General features: G+C 35.7%; 1 pseudogene; it reads left to right on the forward strand.

Annotated features, from left to right (window-relative positions):
- Positions 1-957: 957 nt before the first annotated feature.
- On the forward strand, positions 958-7,591 carry LOC107890404 (probable inactive purple acid phosphatase 29; annotated as a pseudogene).
- Positions 7,592-12,396: the final 4,805 nt, after the last annotated feature.

Raw genomic sequence — 12,396 nt, forward strand, 5'->3', positions numbered from 1 at the left:
TTTTCTATTTTTTTATTTAAAAAATATTTTTTAATTTTTATGTTTTTAAAATAATAAAATTTTTTAAAAAATTATGTAATGACTAAATTGACAAAAAATAATAATTGTTGAGGGTTAAAATATTATTTTACCTTTGATATTGTTAACTTTAACAGTGAAATTAAATGGAAGAATAAAGAATTTTAAATAAAAATAAGTATAAGAACTCAATGTCTTAAAATTAAGGTATACAGACTAAAATTTTAAATTTATATAGAGATACATAATATTTGACATATTTAAACCTAAAATAAAAATACTAAGATTTAATGGTGCAGTAAAAAAACTGAATTACCTACGGAGCAATATTCCTGCCAATAAAACAATGAGCTAAAAACACAAATTGCTTGGGTTTCATGGGGCTCGTGCAACGGGAAATGTTGTTTTTCTGGGGTGCATGTCTGCAAATCATTCACGCAAACAAAAGCAAAGAAGTTGATCCTAACAGATAATCTGATCACACATAACAAGAAATATAATGGGGATCGACTAATAAATTTAATACATATTTTTTTAGAAAAATCAAACTCGAGTGAACACCTAATACTCGATGATGTGCATTGAAGTTGGCAGTAGAAGTCACCTCAATACTGGAACTAGTTTCCTTGGTTTTTATACTACAATATGACTTCAACTTTTTTCTATTTCTGTAAATGTCACATTTTCATTTTCCCTCATTGTCGGGTAAGAATGGTAAATGTGAAAATTTCAATACTGGAACTAAGACAGAATTTCAACGCAAAGGACTTTGACTTGTGGAAATATTTGTACTCAGGGGACCACATTCTCTTGACCTAAGGTCGTCGGGTATATTTCTATGTATGTTCCAATATGAAAACTGCTTTTGAAAACTTACAGTCAACTGTTATTGGGTAGCAGCCGAGACAAGTCCTCGTTTCACGCTATGAAAATCATATTTAATAATACTATGCTTTCCTTTGTTTCCTTATTTAAAGTTTGATAGGAAACTCTAAACCCCCCAAAAAGAACCCCAACAATGGCACAAGCTTCTTCGGTTGTTTACAACAACAAGAGGAAACTTTGGGTGCCGCTTCCTTTACACAGTTTTGTTGTTGCAGTGGCAGTGGCAGTGGCAGTGGCAGTGCTTTTGCTTTGTTTTGCACCCATTAACGTTTCGGCCGCCGAGAGACAACAATCTCCGCCGCTGCAGCTATCGCAGAAGCTGAGGTTCGGTCGGACCGGGGAGTTTAAGATACTACAAGTGGCGGACATGCACTATGCTGATGGTAAAGCAACGCCGTGTTTGAATGTGTTGCCTAGTCAGGTTCATGGTTGCTCTGATCTAAACACTAGTGCGTTTATCCAGCGCATGATCCAAGCTGAGAAACCAAATTTAATCGTTTTCACAGGTAATCCAATACAAACCTTTTACGTTCACTTGTCGTAGGAAAAAAAAAATCTTTATGTGATGAAACTATGAAAAATTTAAAAATCTTTATGTGATGAAACTATGAAAAATTTAATCTTTCATCTGCTTGAGTGGTACAGTGTTGATTGTATCTATCTGGTAACCTTATTGGCCAAAACCCTGAGCTCTATTAATAGGGTGATCTTTTATTTTGTTAGGGGATAACATCTTTGGATTCGATGCCAAAGATTCAGCCAAATCATTAAACGCAGCATTTGCCCCTGCAATTGCTGCAGGGATTCCATGGGCTGCTGTATTGGGGAACCATGACCAGCAAGGCACCTTATCTAGGGAAGGGGTTATGAAACACATAGTGGGGTTGAAGCATACACTGTCTCAATTCAATCCATCTGAAGCACATATCATAGATGGTTTTGGCAACTATAACCTGGAGGTGGGTGGGATTGAAGGCTCTGGTTTTGCAAACAAATCAGTCCTCAACCTTTACTTCCTTGACAGTGGCGATTACTCCACGGTTCCTTCTTGTTGAATTCAACCCCCATGCAGCAGCCAAGGTGACCATGCAAGGTGGCCATGCAGGGATCGTGCTTTAACAGCAAACCGAAACTGCATTGTTTCATTTGGTTACTCAAATGAACATTTTGTGTTTTAGTTTGTTTTGAACTAAGTTGGTAACTGTATTTTGATGTAATTAGGTGCTGAATGACAAGTTTAGGTAGAAGTTTATGTTGTCAATCAAGTTTACCAAGTTACTAGGCAATTTAGTGGTGTTAGGTATGTCATTAGATGATTACTTGTTTGTTTTACTTGTTGACTGATATATGTAATGGCTTAATGCCTTGTTGATGTGTTAATGAAAAAAATCAGCTCATTTTCATTCAATCTTCTTCTCTTTTTCTGTTATTCACTAGCTAGCTTCATTTTCTGTTTTTTGCTTCCGAGTTTGTTTCTTCACCAAGGCTCGAGGCTTGCTATACAAGCAAGATAAAAACAGCCTGTTATTGCCTCTTGCACCAACAATTGGTATCTAGAGCCGTTGTCTTAGTGGACCTGTTGCTTCAAACCAAGGAACTTGATGGCTTCTTCAGGATTTTCACCAGCAGCCCCACCAGTCTTCAATGGAGAAAGCTTTCACATATGGCTGGTAAAGATGAAGACTTACCTGCAGGCCTTTGATCTGTGGGAAGTTGTTAACACAGATGCTGAGCCAGCACCACTGAGGGCTAATCCCACAGTAGCTCAGATCAGACAACATGCTGATGAGAGGACCAAAAGGCACAAAGCCATGTCCTGCATTCAAAACTGTGTATCAGATGTCATCTTTACCAGAATTATGGCCTGTGAGACTCCAAAACAGGCCTGGGACAAGCTTAAGGAGGAGTTTCAAGGCACTGAGAGAACAAGGCAACAGCAGCTGTTGAACTTGAGAAGGGATTTCGAGAATTTGAAGATGAAGGAAGAAGAAACAGTGAAGCAGTATTCAGATAGAATTATGGCAGTGGTTAACAGCATAAGGCTCCTAGGTGAGCACTTTGATGAGGCAAGAATTGTGGAGAAAGTCCTCTCCACTTTGCCTGAGAAATATGAAGCAAAGATATCCTCCCTAGAGGACTCAAGAGACCTTGCTAGCATCTCTTTGACTGAGTTAATCAACACCTTCTATGCTCAGGAACAAAGGAGAGCTAGCAGAGCTGAAGATCACCAAGAAGGTGCATTTCAAGCCAAGGCCAGAGAAGCCTCGAGCACCAATGCTCAAAGAGGCAAAAAGCCTTGGAAAAGCAGGCCTAAGCCTGATGCTGCAAGGAGTAATGACCAGCCCCGCAGATATTGCAAGAAGCTAGGCCATCCAGAAGACAGATGCTGGTTTAGGCCAGATGCAGTATGCCAACACTGCAAGAAGAAGGGCCATGTTGAAAGGGTCTGTAAAAACAGGAGTAAGCCAAGGCAGAATCAATTTCAGCAGTCAAAGGTTGAAGCTCGAGTAGCTGAGGACAGTAGTGACCAAGAAGAACAGGTTTTTGCTGTTTCCTGTTTAGCTGCTGAGAAGAAATGCTCAAAAGGCTGGTTGCTGGACAGTGGTTGCACTAACCACATGTCACCAGATGCCTCCTTGTTTAAAACCTTGGACAGAAGTTATAAAACCAAGGTCAAGGTTGGAAATGGTCAGTTTATAAGGGCTGAAGGAAGAGGAGAAGTGCTGATATGTACTCCCACAGGCAACAAGATCATTCCAAATGTGCTGTTGGTGCCAGAGATTGACAGAAACCTTCTCAGCATAGCTCAACTGCTCGAGAAAGGTTATTCTGTTGTGTTCAAGGACAAACAATGCCACATTACTGATCCAAGTGGATCAAGCCTTATGACAGTCACAATGACTGATAAATGCTTTGAGGTTCACTGGGCAAATGACTCAAACTCAGCATACACAACTTCTGTTGATGACTTCAAGCTTTGGCATCAAAGGCTTGGACATGCCAACTTCAGATCAATTGCTCGATTGGCCAAAGAGGGCTTGGCAGAGAACTTCACCAGCTCAGTGGAGCATGATGATGTGTGTGAAGTTTGCCAGATGGGGAAACAGGCAAGACTGCCATTTCCTACAAATTCAGCTTGGAGAGCTACTGAAAGACTGCAGCTGGTGCACTCTGATGTATGTGGCCTGATGAGGACTGAATCACTCAGCAAAAACAGGTATTTCATCCTCTTTATTGATGATCTTACAAGATTTTGCTGGATTTTCTTTTTAAAACACAAGTCTGAGGTAGCTCAAGTGTTTGTGAAGTTTAAAAATGCTGTAGAAACAGAAACAGGTTGCAAGCTGAAATCGATAAGGACTGACAATGGCACCGAGTACACTTCAGCTCAGTTTCAAGCCATTTGCAATGATGCTGGTATCAAACATCAGCTTACAAATGTCTACACACCTCAGCAGAATGGGGTAGCTGAAAGAAAGAACAAAAGTCTGATGGATATGGCCAGATGTCTCCTGTTTGAAAAGAAACTGCCCAAGACCATGTGGGCTGAGGCAGTAAACACTGCTGTTTACCTTCAGAACAGGCTTCCTACCAAAGCTCTTGCATCCGAGACACCTTTCGAGGCTTGGTTCAGTTTCAAGCCTTCCTTGGCACATCTGAAGGTGTTTGGTTGCCTGTGTTATGCACAAATACCAGCAGTAAAGAGAGACAAGCTCTCTAAAAGGGCTCAACCAGGTGTTCTAGTAGGCTACAGCTCAGTCAAAAAGGGCTACAGGGTTCTGGATCCCTTGACAAACAAAGTCCAGGTGAGCAGAGATGTCATCTTTGATGAAAAAGCCTGCTGGAATTGGGAGAAAAATGAGCCAGAAGCAGTTTCAGAAGACCTAGTGCCTAATCAAGCTAAACTTGAGCAGCTAGGACCTGAAATGGATGTTGATGATGTGCCTGTGAGAGGCACAAGGCCCCTAGAAGATATTTATGAAAGGGCACAGGTTGCAATAGCAGAACCTAGCAGTTTTGAAGAGGCTGAGGCAGATGAAGGTTGGAAACAGGCTATGGTTGATGAAATCAACATGATTGTAAAGAATCAGACATGGGAGTTGGTTGAAAAGCCTGCCAACAGAAAGACTATTGGTGTAAAATGGGTCTATCGAGTGAAGCACAATGCGGATGGAAGTTTAAACAAGCTAAAGGCCAGGCTAGTTGTAAAGGGCTTCAGTCAAAGGTATGGTCTGGACTACATGGAAACATTTACTCTAGTAGCCAGACTCGATACAATCAGATTGCTGATTGCAGTTGCTGCTCAGAACCAGTGGACAATCCACCAAATGGATGTCAAGTCTGCATTCCTCAATGGATTCCTAGAAGAGGAGATATACATCGAGCAACCCCCAGGTTTTATAATGCCTGGTAAGGAAAATTTGGTGTATAGGCTAAGAAAGGCCTTGTATGGCCTAAAACAGGCCCCTCGAGCCTGGTATGCTCGAATTGACTCATACTTGGTCAGCTTGGGATTTGAAAGGAGTGCTAGTGAGCCAACACTTTATGTTAAGAAGGATCAAGCAGAAACACAGCTTATTGTGTCTCTTTATGTGGATGATCTCCTTGTAACAGGAGGAGACAAGACTATGTTAGAAGATTTCAAAAGAAAAATGAAGGAGATGTTCGAGATGTCAGATTTAGGGTTGATGACTTATTTCCTTGGAATAGAGATACAACAAGCTGATCAAGGAATCTTTTTGAGACAAAAGGCGTTTGCTTTAAAAGTTTTATCCAAGTTTTCAATTCAAAATTGCAAGCCAACATGCACACCTATGGCAGTTGGCATAAAACTGTCGAGCCAAGAAGAACATGAGCCTGTTAATGAATCATTTTATAGGAGCCTTGTTGGTTGTTTGCTGTATTTAACAGCAACAAGACCTGACATTCTGTTTGCTGTGAGCATGCTATCAAGGTTCATGCACTGCTGTAACCAGCAACATTACAAGGCTGGGAAAAGGGTGCTAAGATACATCAAAGGTACCTTAAACCATGGAATACAGTTTAGAAAGGCTGAAGAGTTGAAACTGATTGGCTACACTGATAGCGATTGGGCTGGTTCAAAGGATGACATGAAGAGCACTTCTGGCTATGCTTTTACACTTGGCTCAGCTATGATTTGTTGGAGCTCAAGAAAACAAACAATGGTGGCTCAATCGACAGCAGAAGCAGAGTATGTAGCAGCTGCTAATGCTGTTAATCAAGCTATGTGGCTGAGAAAAATTTTGGGTGATTTGAATCTACAGCAGAATGATGCAACTGTGATACATTGTGACAACAAGTCAGCAGTTGCTATTGCTAAAAACCCTGTCTTTCATGGCAGGACAAAACATTTCAACATTAAACTCCATGTGATAAGAGAAATGGAACAAGCTCGAGAGATCAAGCTAATTCATTGCAGCTCAGAAGATCAGATCGCCGATATCTTCACAAAATCACTTGGTGCATCGAGATTTGTAAACCTAAGGAAGCAACTAGGAGTCTGCTGCATAGAAGCTGAGGAGGAGTGTTGAAGTCAACCCCCATGCAGCAGCCAAGGTGACCATGCAAGGTGGCCATGCAGGGATCGTGCTTTAACAGCAAACCGAAACTGCATTGTTTCATTTGGTTACTCAAATGAACATTTTGTGTTTTAGTTTGTTTTGAACTAAGTTGGTAACTGTATTTTGATGTAATTAGGTGTTGAATGACAAGTTTAGGTAGAAGTTTATGTTGTCAATCAAGTTTACCAAGTTACTAGGCAATTTAGTGGTGTTAGGTATGTCATTAGATGATTACTTGTTTGTTTTACTTGTTGACTGATATATGTAATGGCTTAATGCCTTGTTGATGTGTTAATGAAAAAAAATCAGCTCATTTTCATTCAATCTTCTTCTCTTTTTCTGTTATTCACTAGCTAGCTTCATTTTCTGTTTTTTGCTTCCGAGTTTGTTTCTTCACCAAGGCTCGAGGCTTGCTATACAAGCAAGATAAAAACAGCCTGTTATTGCCTCTTGCACCAACACTTCTATCCCTGGCTATGGCTGGATTAAACCCTCTCAGCAGCTATGGTTTAAACGCACCTCTGCAAAACTTCAGGTAAGAACCTCATCTGAACTGTCAATGGATGCCATCTTCGCACCTAATAATAAATCATTTTTGTTTGTATCTCAGAGCGCCTACATGAGGCCACCAATGGCTAAAAAATCATTTGCGCCAGGGCTTGTGTATTTCACATCCCACTGCCTGAATTTGCTAGTTTTGATGCATCTAACTTCACCGGGGTGAGACAAGAAGGGATTAGTTCGGCTTCTATAAACTCGGGCTTCTTCACAACAATGGTAGAAGCAGGCGATGTGAAGGCTGTTTTTACAGGCCACGATCACCTCAACGACTTTTGTGGTCAAATGACTGGAATACAATTGTGTTACGCTGGTGGTTTTGGGTATCACGCATATGGGAAAGCTGGGTGGTCAAGGAGAGCCAGGGTGGTGGTGGCATCCTTAGAGAAGACAGATGGAGGAGGTTGGGGGGCAGTGAAGTCGATTAAGACATGGAAGCGCCTTGATGATGGGCATCTCACAGCCATTGATGTGCAGGTCCTGTGGAGTGTGGAGTAAGAACTTAATTCCTAAAGTTTGATTTTGCCATCTACATGGGGGGGTTTGAAATCTTTTATTATTACTGCATGTAAACATTGGTAAAGATGTGCAACAGTTGTTGAAGTTCTATGTACGATACATGACATTTTACCTCCTAAACTATAACCACTTTTTCACATGGGTACTTGAATGTTTTATTTTTTTCAATTATTTTCTTTTGCTACATTGTTACTTTCGTTTGTCAATTATAGTCAATGCTGACGTGACCCAATCCTCAAGAAACGTGTGGCAAATGCCACATAAGAAATTACACCATCATTATATGTAACACCCTTAACCCGTATTCGACGCCGGAATAGGGTACGAGGCATTACCGAAACATACACTTGTAAACGTATTAAATCGAGTCATAAAATTTCATCCAAATTAAAACTCTTCAAATTTTTAACATGCTTTTATAATTCTTCACAATGTATCTTCAAAATATTATATTCATAATAACTAGGGCCTATGAGACCCGATACATATTCATGCAATTCACAAATCTTAACAATTCAATGCTTCATTTTCATTTCATTAAATTCACAAATTCTCACGTTCACAATTCAAATCAATTTCACTAGCAATGGAAATTTTTATATAATTCACATATAATCCATTATCATTAAATTCAATACTAATTCGTATTTACCATTTATCTCAACGTTTATCGATTATGATCGAGCATGTGACCGATTTATACACAATACATTCATATTTTTTTTTCAAATTTTATTTTATTTCATTCCATTCCATTCCATTCCATACCATTTCATTCCATAGCATTTCATTCCATCAAGCATTCATATTTATAACCAATCAAAATCAAAACATTTATGAGCTAACATTAACCAATTTAACTTATACAAGTCATTATAACCAGAATCAAATCATCCAAAATTACCGATAGAACCAATGGATAATGTGATATATCTCCAACAAGCTTCCAACCCAATCGAGCTTCCGATAATCATTTCAAAACATCTAATAATTATACATATTACCAATAATAATTCAATTCCAATAATAAAACATACATATATATAATATTCATTACCAAATAGCATTCAATTCAATTAAAATTACACAAAATATAGTTCATACAAACTTACCAGGCTAAATTGCAGAAATACCAAAATTCAGGGACATTTTGAAAAATTTCTATTTTTTTCTCGAATTTCCACCCAATCTTGATCTAAATTAATATTCCATTAAATTTAGTAATTTAAATAATAAAACAATTCATTTCATGCAATTTGGTCACTTTTTGACATTTTTACAAATTTACCCTTAAAGTTTCACATTTGTTCAATTTAGTCCCTGAACGTAAAACATGTAAATTGGCCATTTTAATGAAAACTCATGCTAGTTGAGTAATCATATATTTTCCCCCTCCTCCTCTCCATTCCACATCCTTAATGTATATAACATGCTTATAGGTAACATTATCTATAATTTCACCATTTACTTATATATTCATTCAAAGCTGTCCACTTAAGTCATAGTCACTAAATTATTTATATCTTGAGCTACAGAACTCAAAATTAAGATCCTTTAATTTTCCCTGAAACTAGACTCACATATATTCTTACCATAAAATTTTCAGAATTTTTGGTTTATCCAATAAGTACAGTTTATTCTTTAAAGTCATCCCTATTCTGCTGTCTGACAGTTCCGACCCATATTCACTAAAAATTAACTATATCCTCGTACAGAATTCAAATGATGTTACTATTTATTTCTATTAAAAATAGACTCAGTAAGGATTTAAACATATAAATTTAAGCCTCTAATTATTTTTCTCCAATTTTTGATGATTTTCCAAAGTCAGTATAGGGGAACCCGAAATCATTCTGACCTTATCTCAGAAAACCTATTATATCTCATAATTTAAAATTCCATTGCTTACACTGTTTCTTCTATGAGAAACTAGACTTAACAATCTTTAATTTCATATTTTTTTCATTCTCTAATTCAATTTAGACAATTTTTGGTAGATTTTCAAAGTCAGACTACTGCTGTTGTTTCAAAACTATTTTAGTGTAAAATGTTGATAACTAAATTTATAACACTTTCCTTTCCTTTCTCTTCAATATTTTCCATCACTTTCTCTTATTTCCCTTTATTAACATAACAATAATATAAAACCTTATATAATGAAACTTTACCTTAACATTAATTTCCTACTTTTTCAATAATATCAAACTCAAAAGTATGTAAAAATCTTGATGTTCTTACCTTATGCCATTGATTTCAATCTTTAACTTGATTTTCTCCCTCCTCCAGCTTCTATTTCTTGAATCTAACTTGATATTCTAGCTTCCCATAGTCTCCTTGTTATCTTTCTCTCTTGATGAATATGGAAATTCTTTTGATTTTTAAGTGAAAATGGTGGATTTTTGGTGAAAGGACCAAATTATAAAGAAAGCAAAGCTTTCTTTCTTCCCCTCTTCTTCTCAAGTTAATACATGCAAAAATGGTGGGGATGGATGCTTTTCATCCTTCTTTCCACATATATAAATACTAAATAAATTAATAATAATAAAATAATATCATTTAAAAAAAATCAAATTAAAATATTAACAAACTACTATTTATTTATTTATTAATCTAAAATATCTCCAACATTATCATTATCTTCTAGATTTCTCTCTCTTCTAATTGACCATTTTGCCCTTTATGATCTTTTAAAATTCCATCCTTCAATCATCACTTAATTTGGTAAAATTGTGATTTAGTCCCTCAAACTTCTTCACCTTTTTCAATTTGGTCCTAATCCATCCATTTTTCTTAGTTTCTAGATTATTCCACCCTTAAAATATTTACATCATTGGTCCTTCAACTTTTTCATATTTACACTTTAACCCCTCAACTTTTGAGTATTTACTCTTGGGTAACAAAACTTTTCTCACTTTTTCAATTTAATCCTTTCTTGAATTAATTTGTTATAATATGCTTCCCAATATTTCCATAACTCAAAATTACCCCTTTTTAGCACTTTATTTTCTTATTTTACTATATCAGATATATTATCTTACTTTCTTACTATAGTAATTTTCGGGGTATTACAATTTCATAGCTAGTTAACCCTTCTAGCTTATAGAATTAAAATTCTACATTTTATACAAATAGGTCCTTTCCTTAATTAATCACTAATTCGATAAAATTTTCATATCAATATTTTCATGCAACCTTCCTATCATAATGCAACCCATGTCATAATTTTAAAATAAAATTTTTCTCGTCGGATTTGTGGTCCCGAAACCACTACTGTTCCATCTAGACCCAAAATCGGGCGGTTACATTATATATAAAAAATAAATCCAAAAATTTAAAAATTCAAATAAAAATTTAATTTATGAAAAAAGAAATTCTGTTTCTATTTTTTCGCTAATTTATTAAAAATAATTAAAAATGGAGGAGAATGGGGATCTGACAAAGACATGGGCTTCAATGCAGAATACTTATTTTCTTTGAGGTTGCAGAGTTTAAAGTTTTGTTATGTTATTTTGGAATTCGTAGATACATTTGTTTTCCTAAAACCTGATGTTGTAATCTATCAAAATTTTCTTTGTAAAATCTGCAAAAATTTGAAGGCTTAGTTCAGAAATTTTCTTTGTATGACATTAACCCAAATCAGCAAAATAAATATTTTCTTTGTTAAACACACCCATTCCAGACCGATGCTCAGCCCCATGGGCTCACCACCACACTCCCATTCCTCCATCGGCAGTCCAAGAAGGCAAGAAGAGAAACCCCCCGAAAATAAAGCCAGAAATAAGCCTCCTTATATGGTTCTACACACTCTCTCTAACTTGCTTTTAAAAGTTAATCCCTTTCAAATTTTCTTGAATAGATCCTTCCTCCTGACATGAATGAAAGAGGAAGGGGAAGAAGGAAAGAAAGTAAAATGAAAGAATTGAACAAAAATGAAAGGGGTATATAAATTAGTGAAAAAAGAAATAGTAAAAGTGAAATTATTTCTATATTTACCATATTATAAAATTTTCTCTTTTTATTTTATTTTATACATTTTCTAATTTTAATTTTTATTATTATATTTTTTAGAATTATTTTATATAAACTAGAAATTACATTACATTATTTTAAAAATAATATAAAATAAATTCATTAAATATAGATTCAATCCTAGACGCTTTAAAAGTTAATTTTTTAAAGTTTACTTAAAAATTATTATTGGTGTAATGATAAAAAGTTTGTTTATAAGTTCATTTATTGTGGATTCAATCTCCAGGCATGATAATTTTAGTTCTTTTATGTAAAAATTATATAAAAATATTAAACGACAAAAAGATCGTCAAAATAATAATAGCAGCCTTTTAATAAAAGGGTATATTAGTTATTTTTTAATTGAGTTGCTACCCGGTTAACTTGTAACACCAATTCAGTCAGAAGTTCTATTAATAGTATAGATAATGATGTGTAATTTCTTATGTGACTATTTTTTGCCATATGTCGCTTGATGATTGGGCCACATCAACATTGGCTATAGTTGACTAATTGTTAACTTACTGAAGTACCAATGTGGAAAAAAAAATAGTTCAAGTAAAGTGAGTATAGTTTAAGGGGTAATTTTTATATTAGGCCTAAAATTTTAACAAAATTGCAAAAAAAAGGGTAAAAGTATTATTGAGGTCCTTGTACAAAGAGTTAGATTACATTTTGCCATTTCTACTAAAAAAGGATAAATTAATTATACATTAATACTTTGAAAAAGAATAATCATCCCATATATTTATTAATGTTTTGAAAGAAAATTCTGTCTATCCAATTTATTGATGATGCATAAAAATAATTCCTTAAAATTTTACTA

This window comes from Gossypium hirsutum, chromosome D09 (genome assembly GCF_007990345.1).
Source record: "Gossypium hirsutum isolate 1008001.06 chromosome D09, Gossypium_hirsutum_v2.1, whole genome shotgun sequence".
Classification (NCBI taxonomy): domain Eukaryota; kingdom Viridiplantae; phylum Streptophyta; class Magnoliopsida; order Malvales; family Malvaceae; genus Gossypium; species Gossypium hirsutum.